Here is a 9,909-nt window from a genome sequence, read left to right as displayed (position 1 = left end):
TAGAACCTCGTTCTATTATAAATAACTATTGTAAACTTTAGAAAAAAAAAAAACCAATTTATTTTGGAGAATTAGTATTATTACCAAAGAGAATATCTTTTTATTAAATTTGTTGTTGTTGTTTGTGTTCGAATGTTCATCTCATTACCTTCCCTGCATCAATACCTCTGAGACCAATTACCGTAAGGGGCCTATGGTGGCTGTATTGCTGTCAAGGGAAAGACAGGGCAAGGGTAGTTAAGTAATTCATTTTACATCATGAAGGGCAATAGAGTAATTTACTTATCAAAGTTAACATCATCAATATTCTACTTGTTAAATATAGTAACTATATATTTTATCTATTATACATACCATATTATATTCATTACTATACTTAGATTTATCTCCTTCTATATGAAGCAATCTTGTATACATTATTACAACATTTAATATGATACAAATTTCTCTTTCTCTCTCTCTCTCTTACATATTCTAATATAGTATCAGAGTTAGGTAAACTACTAAGTAATTTTTTGTATAAATCCTGCGTTGGGATTCATCTCTCATATTAGTTAGTCAATACGGCCGGATATCAATCCAAATATATATATATATATATATATATATGTATTTTTGAGATCATATTAGTCAGTCATTACGGCCGGATACCAATCAAAAAATATATATTTTTTTGTAAGTGGGTTGAGGAAAGATTAAAAACAAAGGACAACAATGAGTTGCTTGGAGTTTTTGGTGATTGAACATCACATTGTTGTCCTCGAACCCCCTACGGCCATTGATGGACACTTGGACTTCATAATTTTCTGAGACTTTACCTGTTGAGTGATCAACATGGAATTAATATGCCAAATGACCGAGGAATGGAGGGCTATATTTTAGAAGATTTAATTTTAATTTCTACATTTGGATTTTAAATTTGTCAATAGAAATGGCAAGAAAAAAAAGAAAAAACAAGATAAAAAAATTCATAATTCTACAAGTTTGGAAATAACAAATGCCTTCAAATAATAATATAATAGGTTTGAGAAAACTTCACAACAAACTTAACATATTTTTCCTTGTATTTTAATTACTTTTTTGTTAGTACATAAAAAGAAAATTATAAATATGTGCAAGAAAGATCCTCAAAACACATATAAAAAGAAAAAGCCCACATCTACAAAGGGAATCAAACCTTTTTTGAAGAAAGGAAAAATCTATAATTCAGAGCCTCTAGATATAGAAGTCTGGCCCGTTTGGGCCAAGCCCTACAATAAGCCCACAATTTTCTTGTATGAGCCCACAGCCTAGCCCAACCCATTACATCGTATGCAATAACAACAGATCTAAATCGAGCCCACAGCCTAGCCCAACCCACTAAGCTTTTTTTTTTTCTTTTTTTGTTTGTTTGTTGTTAATTTTGGCTAGTACTTTGTTCGGTGGTACTGTATGGGTGTGCTTATGTGATGTCAAACTTGGGTTATAAATTGATGTTAAAGAAATCAAATGTTGTTATTAAAATGTGATAATTTTAATAATCTTCTCTAATAGGATCAAAATTTCGTTTCCCTACGTTCTTTCGGTTAGGTTGGAAATGAAAATAGAATTGGAAACTTTTTAAACTTTTTGAAAAGTTTAAAAAACAACAAAAGGATTTGAAAGCGTCTGAAAATATTTAGGAAAAAAAACAAAAACTTTGATTGATGTTAATAAATTCTCAATAGTTACTTACTTGAACATGTTGAGTGTTATGCATGCTTAGTTGGATAAAGGGGTTTCCCATTTTAAGAAAAGTATATTTAAATAAATTGCGAAATTCTTGTAACAGTAGGCATGGAAAAATAAACAATCGGTGCATTGCTGCTTAATGGATTTTATACTACGAGCACAATTGGTAGCTAATTTGTTCTCACAATAAAGTCTCAAAAAATCTTTTTTGGTTGGTCTTAATTGTTGTGGTGATTTTTAGCCAAAAGACCCATGCCTAAAGGCACTCCTGTGTAATATATGTGGTGTTTGGTCTCAAATGTGCTTACTTCATTATTTTGAAATAATTGAGTTACTTTGAATGCAAAGTGTAGGTATGGAAGTTGTGAGCATTATGTTCTATTGGGGTGGAAAGATTTTGGAGCAATCGCGATGAAGGTGTGTCCTACGACATCGAACCTCAGGGGTTGTATAATGTGTACAGGGGGATAACATTGTCCGAATTGGAGGCTATGATGGTGCCGAAGGTTGGTACGCATGGGGAAATAATGCGATTAGAGTTTAAATGTAGACTCCCATGTCGGGGGCAGTATAGGTTGTTGCCAATCAAAGATAATAAGACTTTAAGTAATGTCTTAGACCTCCCACATAAATTAGGCCCTGATTATTTTTTGGAAATCTATGTGGAGAAGGAGAGCAATTTTGGTAGCACAGGGATGCCATTTCCGGTGGGTGGGACATTCACTCAAATGTTGACACAATTGCAATCCGCTAACAATACACTTACACAGTCTGCACACATGTTCCCTGCAGATTACCCTCTATTCAATCATTCTCAGAGTTACAATGAATTAAATGAATCACAGAACGTAGATGGTTATTACAGTGCCGGAGCAGGTCCAAGTGCTCCGACAGCGTATAATCCGATGGTTCTTACAACCCCATATCCCCACTGGAATGAAGAATGTCCACCGGTTTGTAATGTTCAACGTACATCGGAGACGGCTGTCCAAAATTATGCATACTCCGATGATACAGTGCCATTGTCTGACGAGGTTGGAGTAAGTGATGAAGATTCCGTGGAAGATTTGGATGTCGCATGGGAAGGTGCAGACAATGACTCCGGCAATGATGAAGTTGGAGGGCATCATGATATGCAGGAGGTACACACAAATGTCCATATCCCTTTCTACCATAATTTGCATTTGGACAATGATGGTTCCATCACTAGCCGTGATGTTGTCGAACGTTGGCCATTGTGGGACTTCGAAACTGCTCATTTGGAGAAAGGAATGATATTTACTAATAAGAAAAGACTAGTGCACGCTGTTCAGTTGTATAACCTGAAGCGCAATCGAGAATGCAGGGTTGTAGAATCCAAAGGAAACAGTTGGGTGGCCGAGTGCAAGGACGGCTGCAACTGGAGGGTTCGAGCAACGAAGTTGAAAGACAAAGATTTCTTTCAAATTAGAAGGTTTGAAGCACCGCATCAGTGTGTGTACCCCAGAATGAATAGGGACAATTGTAACCTCAAGTCCGAGGTCATTGCTCATTTCATCAAGGCACAAATTGCGGTAAGTGCCATGGTAGATAGATTATTGTTTTTAGGATTTCATTATGACTGTAATGTATTCAAATATAATTTATATTTGCAGATATCACCAGAATTGCCTCTTGCTACCATAATTGAGGTCGTGAAGGAGAAGTTTCAGTTCACTATATCATATAAGAAAGCGTGGCTTGCAAGGACGAAGGTAGTTGCAATGGTGTTTGGTGTCTGGGACGAGTCGTACCGAAGGTTGCCTAGATATATGGCTGCATTGCAGTCATTCAATCCAGGCACAGTTGTCATGTGGGACATGATTCCGAATTTGCACTCTACCTCAATCGAAACTGAAATGTACATGAACTATGTGTTCTGGGCATTTAAACCTGCAATAGAAGGCTTCAAGTATTGTCGTCCAGTGATATGCATTGACGGCACACACTTGTACGGGAAATACGAAGGGAAGATTGTTGCGGCCACTGCAGTGACTGCTGCGGACAAGATTATACCTCTTGCCTTTGCCGTTGTTGACAAGGAGATGATCGAGAGTTGGGGTTGGTTCATTACTCTGCTTAGGCGACATGTGTGCCGTGACCGAGAGGGGGTCACATTGATATCCGATCGACACACAGCTTTGCTTAGTGTCCTGTCCAGAATTTGGGACAATCCAGCAGTTCAACCAAGAGGGTACCATAGGTATTGCTTGCGACACATATGTAGCAATTTCAATGAAAAATTTGGCAATACAGTAGCCAAGGATCTTGTGTGGAGAGCTGGTTCTGCACGGTAAGTGCGGAAGTTTAATAAGATTATGGACGATATCTACAAGCTCGAGAAGAATGTTGAACGGTGGTTTAGACGGATGAACCCTATTCATTGGACATTGTGCCATGATGGTGGTTGTCGTTGGGGCATATTGACGACAAACCATATAGAGGGCTTCAATGGTGTATTGAAAGGCGCACGCAGTGTTCCCATTACAGCATCAGTTGAGATCACTTTTTATCGGCTCGTGAAATATTTTGACGAGGGCAGGACCATTGCTGAAAATGCAAGTAATCGGGGTCACTTGTACACGACTAATGTTCAACGATGGATTGACGAGCACCAAGCTAAAGCGAATGTGCATATGTTGGTACCGATTAATAGGTAATTTTTATTGGATGCATCGAATTCACTACACTTTAACATTGTGCACTCGTCGATCATTGATGTTGTGTCATAATTTTATCATATATGCATATTCATCCACGTACATACATTTTTCCTGCAGGGGAATAGGGGAATCTGAGGTGAGGACAGCACCGCATGGGATGGGGGGTGGTGCTCGTCAAATAGTTAGTCTCCGACCACCGAGTTGTTCATGTGGGAAGTACACATTATTTCACTTGCCATGTTCCCACATGCTTGCTGTGACAGCAGACTTGGGCGAGGACCCTTTTCCTTTCGTTGCACCAGAGTATAGGTTGGAAGTCCACAAGCGTATCTTCGCGCAGAAGTTTAGGCCCATGCCGCACGAGCAATATTGGCCTGACAATGATTACCCAACTTTGCTTGCTATTCCAGCTCGACAACGTGAAGTTAAAACGGGTCGTCCTCAACATAGCCGCATACACAACGAAATGGATACTTCCAGACAAAGTGGATTGCACCATTGTAGTTTGTGTTTGCAAAGAGGGCATGATAAGAGAAAATGTCCAGCGAGAATCCGATCGATTCGACAGTAGTTGTTTGTCTTCTTTACATATTAGTTCCACGCTACTTTCTTTGAATTGGAGTCAGTATTCAGTAAATTGATAATGTATTTACGACTTCAATTACTAATGACATAGATTTGGTCAAATGTGGCAAATCTCTTTAATTGCTTTAGTTGTTGCAAGTGTCCTTTGTGCACTGGATTGTGCAGACTTTGGTGCGTTGATGGTCGATTGTGTCCTGACCTCGATGGACACCAATTTATCTAATGTTACAAAAATGCAAATATTCATAGAATGACTTGATAATCACCAATATAAATGCAGTTTATATTCAATGTGTGTTTTGCCACATTTTGTTATGTGGGAAACTAATTTTTTTTTAATTTTTTTTTTCCAACATCCATTACGTGGGTGAAGGCCTATTTTATGAATTCAATCATTTCTCGGACATTTACTACGTATTCGTATATGCTTAGTTCTTGTAAAACTTTGACTAATGTATTTTCAAATCTGCATAAAACACTCTTCAAACTTTTGTGCTTCTTTCCTGTCCAAATGACAACTCCTTTAAAGTGAAAGTACGTTTTTTCATGTCCTACAGGTTGACGTGACAACACACTGACAATAACTTTAATCACATAGGTACCATGTGAACCTTATCTCCTATGACAATAATGTGAAATGAATTACTAATCACCAATATAAATGCATGTGATATTTAATGCATTGCCACATTTTGTTACGTCGTGAATTTTTTTTTTAGTTTTCAAAAATTCATTACGTGAGGGAAGACCATTTTATCAATTCAATCATGTGTCTTAAATTTAGTACATATTGGTAAATGCTTAGTTGTTCTAAAAAGTGTGAGTAGTGGATTTGAAATCTACTTAAAGCATGGGTTTTCATGTCATAAAGCTTGACGTGACAACGCACTGACAATATCTTTAAACTCACGGGTACCATGTGTACCTTATCTCCTATGACAATAATGTGAAATGAATTACTAATCAACAATATAAATGCATGTAATATTCATTGCGTAGCCATATTTTGTTAGGTGGTGAACTGTTTTTTAATTATCAAGAAATTTTTCCACGCAACCCTTTCTTTTTGTTTTCCCTAACTTGTTGCAGTTTGTATACTTGCGATATACTGTCAGGTCGTATTCTAATTTTGTCAGCATATGTATGTACTGTTGTCAAACTTCTTGTTATCGGATATCCATTTCATATATGAAAACTTGTGCAGGTCTATGACTCATTTAGCAGAGGAGATCCCATTATTGACTCATCAGCATCAAGCTGATACGATATGGCATCAGTCGGTATGAATTATTTACTTATAATTGATATTTGAATACTACACAAACACTGTAGTTGTTACATAATATAATGTGAAACTGTAAATGTTTGTCCATGGATCATCCTATTTGGACATTTCAATGGCTTAGACAAATTTCCCCAAGTGTGAACGTTAGTCCATAGAGAGAGAACGAAGAAGATTATATTAAATGGACCGCTAGCTTAACCAAAAAAAAAAAAAAATCACAGGTAATTGGTTATATAATCATCACAAAGGACGTTTAATAGAAAGGACTTTTAAATACAATTCCTAAAATAAAAGAAGAAATAAATATCACAAACAAAATTCTGTTTTTATAGAGGTTGAATTCATAATCTTATAGCACAAAATAATATTATATAATCATCAAATCAGAAGTCCTAGTTCATCACCCATTACCTACTCAAAATTTTTTTAAATAATCCAATTTCAGCGACTCATAGTACCATCGGAGTGTGGAAAAGTAGATCTGTCTACTTCCTTACTTGAACAACATTATTTCATTTGATAAATTTCAATAAAAATTTTTAAATCTAGGTGGAGTTTGCCCTTTCAAAAATAGTTAAGTGTTGTAACCCACATTGACTTTTTCAATTTTTATGAGACGATTTTCAGAATAATTTACATGAATTGTTTGTAGTTTTTTTTTAACTATAATTTCAGAGTTGCGTATTGCCCTGTTGTTGCAACTTTTATTTTTAAATAAGTTGAAAAAGTTAATGGCTTTTTAGCCTATTTTGTGTTATTGGCTTTTTAGCCTATTTTGTCTTTTTGCCATGGCAAACGAAGGACCAGTTGTTCATTCCTTCTCTTCTACCTAGTTAATAGAGTGAGTCAACATTATTTCTTGTCAAAATTGTCATCACGTAAGTAGTTGGGAACATGAAATAAATAACACCACATGATACTCTTGGATGACTCAATAATTATCCTTACTAACTGGCTAATTATGTAGTACTCTAGGAGAAAAATATGTTGATTCACTTTTGTTTAAAATTTAAGAAATAATAAATAATTCACTTAATATGTTATGATTTCTCATTTGTTGATTCATCTGTGAAGCGTTTTGCCAATTCCGAATAACATAATCTTCTACTTGCCAGCGATTTCTTACTTTATATTTTCACTGTCTTAAAAATTATATAAAATAAGAACACAAACAATTTCAATTATTGACAAAGTGACTATTTTAGCTTGTTCGTCTCCTTAAATAACTTTTAACTTATTTCATAGTACAACAACTTGCATTAATATAGTTCGAGCGACATTTTTCATTTCAAAATAAAGGACTTTAAACTCTTCAAAATATATTCATTATATGTTATATTAGTCTGTAATATTTCATTGTATTCATTTGATCCCCAACTTATTCAATTCTTATCTCAATGATGAAATGACGGCTTAGTTATATTTTACGCCCTTCTAATTTAACTAAAAACCACATAAACCCCCATTGCAGTCTACAGTAAAGGAAACAACCCAACTTCGTTAACAGGTGTACCAAACATTCTAGAACTTATATTAGTTTTGATGGAGCCTTTTATTTGTATGTCATGACACTGCAAATCTGTGTCTGTATGTATTTATCTTTGTACATTTACACCACTTACGCACTATGCACCACTAAAATGTTGGTTATCTCACCCACTGTTTCAGTTAATAGAAGATGGGTTCATTATGAAAATTCAATTGTCATTTGTACAAGCATTATGTCTCTTACACACAACGTTGTCTTGTGCAGGCGAAAGATCAGCCGAAATTGAAATGCCGACGATCTGATTCAGGCTTATGGGACACCGCCTTGGACCATAGAGTCCTACGTTACCTACTCCGTGCGGGGTTCTACGGGGTGTATCGGATTGGACCTATTCGATTGGACCACCATCTCGTTACAACTCTCGTAGAGAGGTGGCGCATAGAGACGCGCACATTTCATTTTCCTGTTGGAGAGTCCACAGTTACATTACAAGATGTGGCTATTCTATTTGGCCTACCGGTTGACGGACACGCAGTCACAGGAAAAGACCCAGGAAATATGTTGGATGATTTGATAGCGCTATGTGTGGAGTTGTTAGGAGCAGCACCTACACAAGAAGACTTCATAGGCTCATCACTTAAGTTGAAATAGATATCCGAGCATTTCCGTCACCTTCCACATGATGCATCCGATGAGACAGTTCATCATTATGCTCGAGCCTATATTTTGTGGCTTATTGGGGGGGTCCTCGTCCCCGATAAGTCACAAAATATAGTCAAGATGATGTTTTTGCCACTACTTAGATACTTTGACCGTATCCAGGAGTACAGCTGGGGTGGTGCCACATTGGCATGTTTGTACAGGATGTTGTGTCGGGCAACTAAGGCTGATACGAAGGAGATAGCTGGCCCACTAGTATTGTTACAAGTGAGTTGCAATGACTTGTAGTTTTATCTCATATTCTCAATTGCCATGTTTTCTAAATTGCCTACTGTAATAAATTAATAATGGCATCATTCATTGTAGGTTTGGGCGTGGGAGAGATTGAGCAGGATCGCCCCTAGTCGGAAGTCGAACATTGCTGCTGGCGAGCGTCCCATAGGGGAGGGCGACCAGCTGTTACCACCTGGCCCGCGAGCTTGCAGGTGGAGGGTTCCCTTCAGCCATGAGGTGATATCGACTAATGTCGGTGTCATCTTCCGGGACCAGTTCGACCGCATGGTGGAGGGGGAGGTTTGTAATTTGTTCATGTGAATTTACCCATTTTTTTGTTTGTCAACCTCCGTTGTATGAATAGATCTCTAAATTATTGCATTGCTTTTGCAGTTCATATGGGAGCCTTATGGGACGGAGGATGTCATCATAACCAGCTTCCCATCATATTGCACTGTTGGTTGAGACATATGGATGGCACGAGTGCCACTTATATGATTCGATATCATTGACTGGCATCTTCCCGATTGGGTGCTTAGACAATTTGGGCGAGTTCAGAGTGTGCCTGATCGATTTGGCGCCCACTTGGCTATGCATTTTAGGGATAGGCGTGGCAAAATGGGCATTGATTGGGCAAACGAATACCAGTCATTTATTGGTGAGTGGAACAACAGACGTAACACCATTGTCCATGCTGAGAGGAGCAATGAAGTGCTTACATCTTCGGACCCATACATGTTATGGTTTCGCCGCCATACATGTCTAGTGCTTAGTAATCCGAGTGACATTGCTGCCTTCGGATACCAAGGCATCGGGGGCAGTTTAGAGGGATTGGTAAGTTATTTATATTCTCCAAAACAACATTTGCTTAAGTTTGTATATGTTTGTTATTTGGCATTGATGGTTATGTAACACAGCTACCATTACATTACAGGTTCGTAGAGTTGCGAGGACATATCACATGGCAGACGCTACCCATGTTACACGCGATGCTAGAGAAAAATCGGATGCCATTGCCGAGATACAGGAGTTATTGTGCGATGGTTTGCAACAGGCACACCGACGTGACCGACTAGATTTCGACCACTTTGGCGAGGATCCGTATATGGGGGTAGATATTACAGTGCCATCAATGCCGCACCCGAATATGCCATCCACTGAGCCATCGACATCAATGCCTCCACCGCATCCTACCGCACGTCATGCACATCAATCGGACTATTTCG

At 37.7% G+C, this 9,909-nt stretch overlaps 1 long non-coding RNA gene across 1 annotated transcript; it reads left to right on the top strand.

Moving 5' to 3' along the window:
* The first annotated feature begins 8,019 nt into the window (after window positions 1–8,019).
* On the top strand, window positions 8,020–9,117 carry LOC145821150 (uncharacterized). Its single transcript, XR_014363184.1, has 3 exons — window positions 8,020–8,677; window positions 8,777–8,983; window positions 9,077–9,117. It is a non-coding gene; the product is annotated as an uncharacterized LOC145821150 (long non-coding RNA).
* Window positions 9,118–9,909: the final 792 nt, after the last annotated feature.

Source organism: Camellia sinensis, chromosome 3 (assembly GCF_055761805.1).
Source record: "Camellia sinensis isolate YWXY chromosome 3, ASM5576180v1, whole genome shotgun sequence".
NCBI classification, from domain to species: Eukaryota; Viridiplantae; Streptophyta; class Magnoliopsida; order Ericales; family Theaceae; genus Camellia; species Camellia sinensis.
This window is presented reverse-complemented; position numbering and strand designations above follow the sequence as displayed.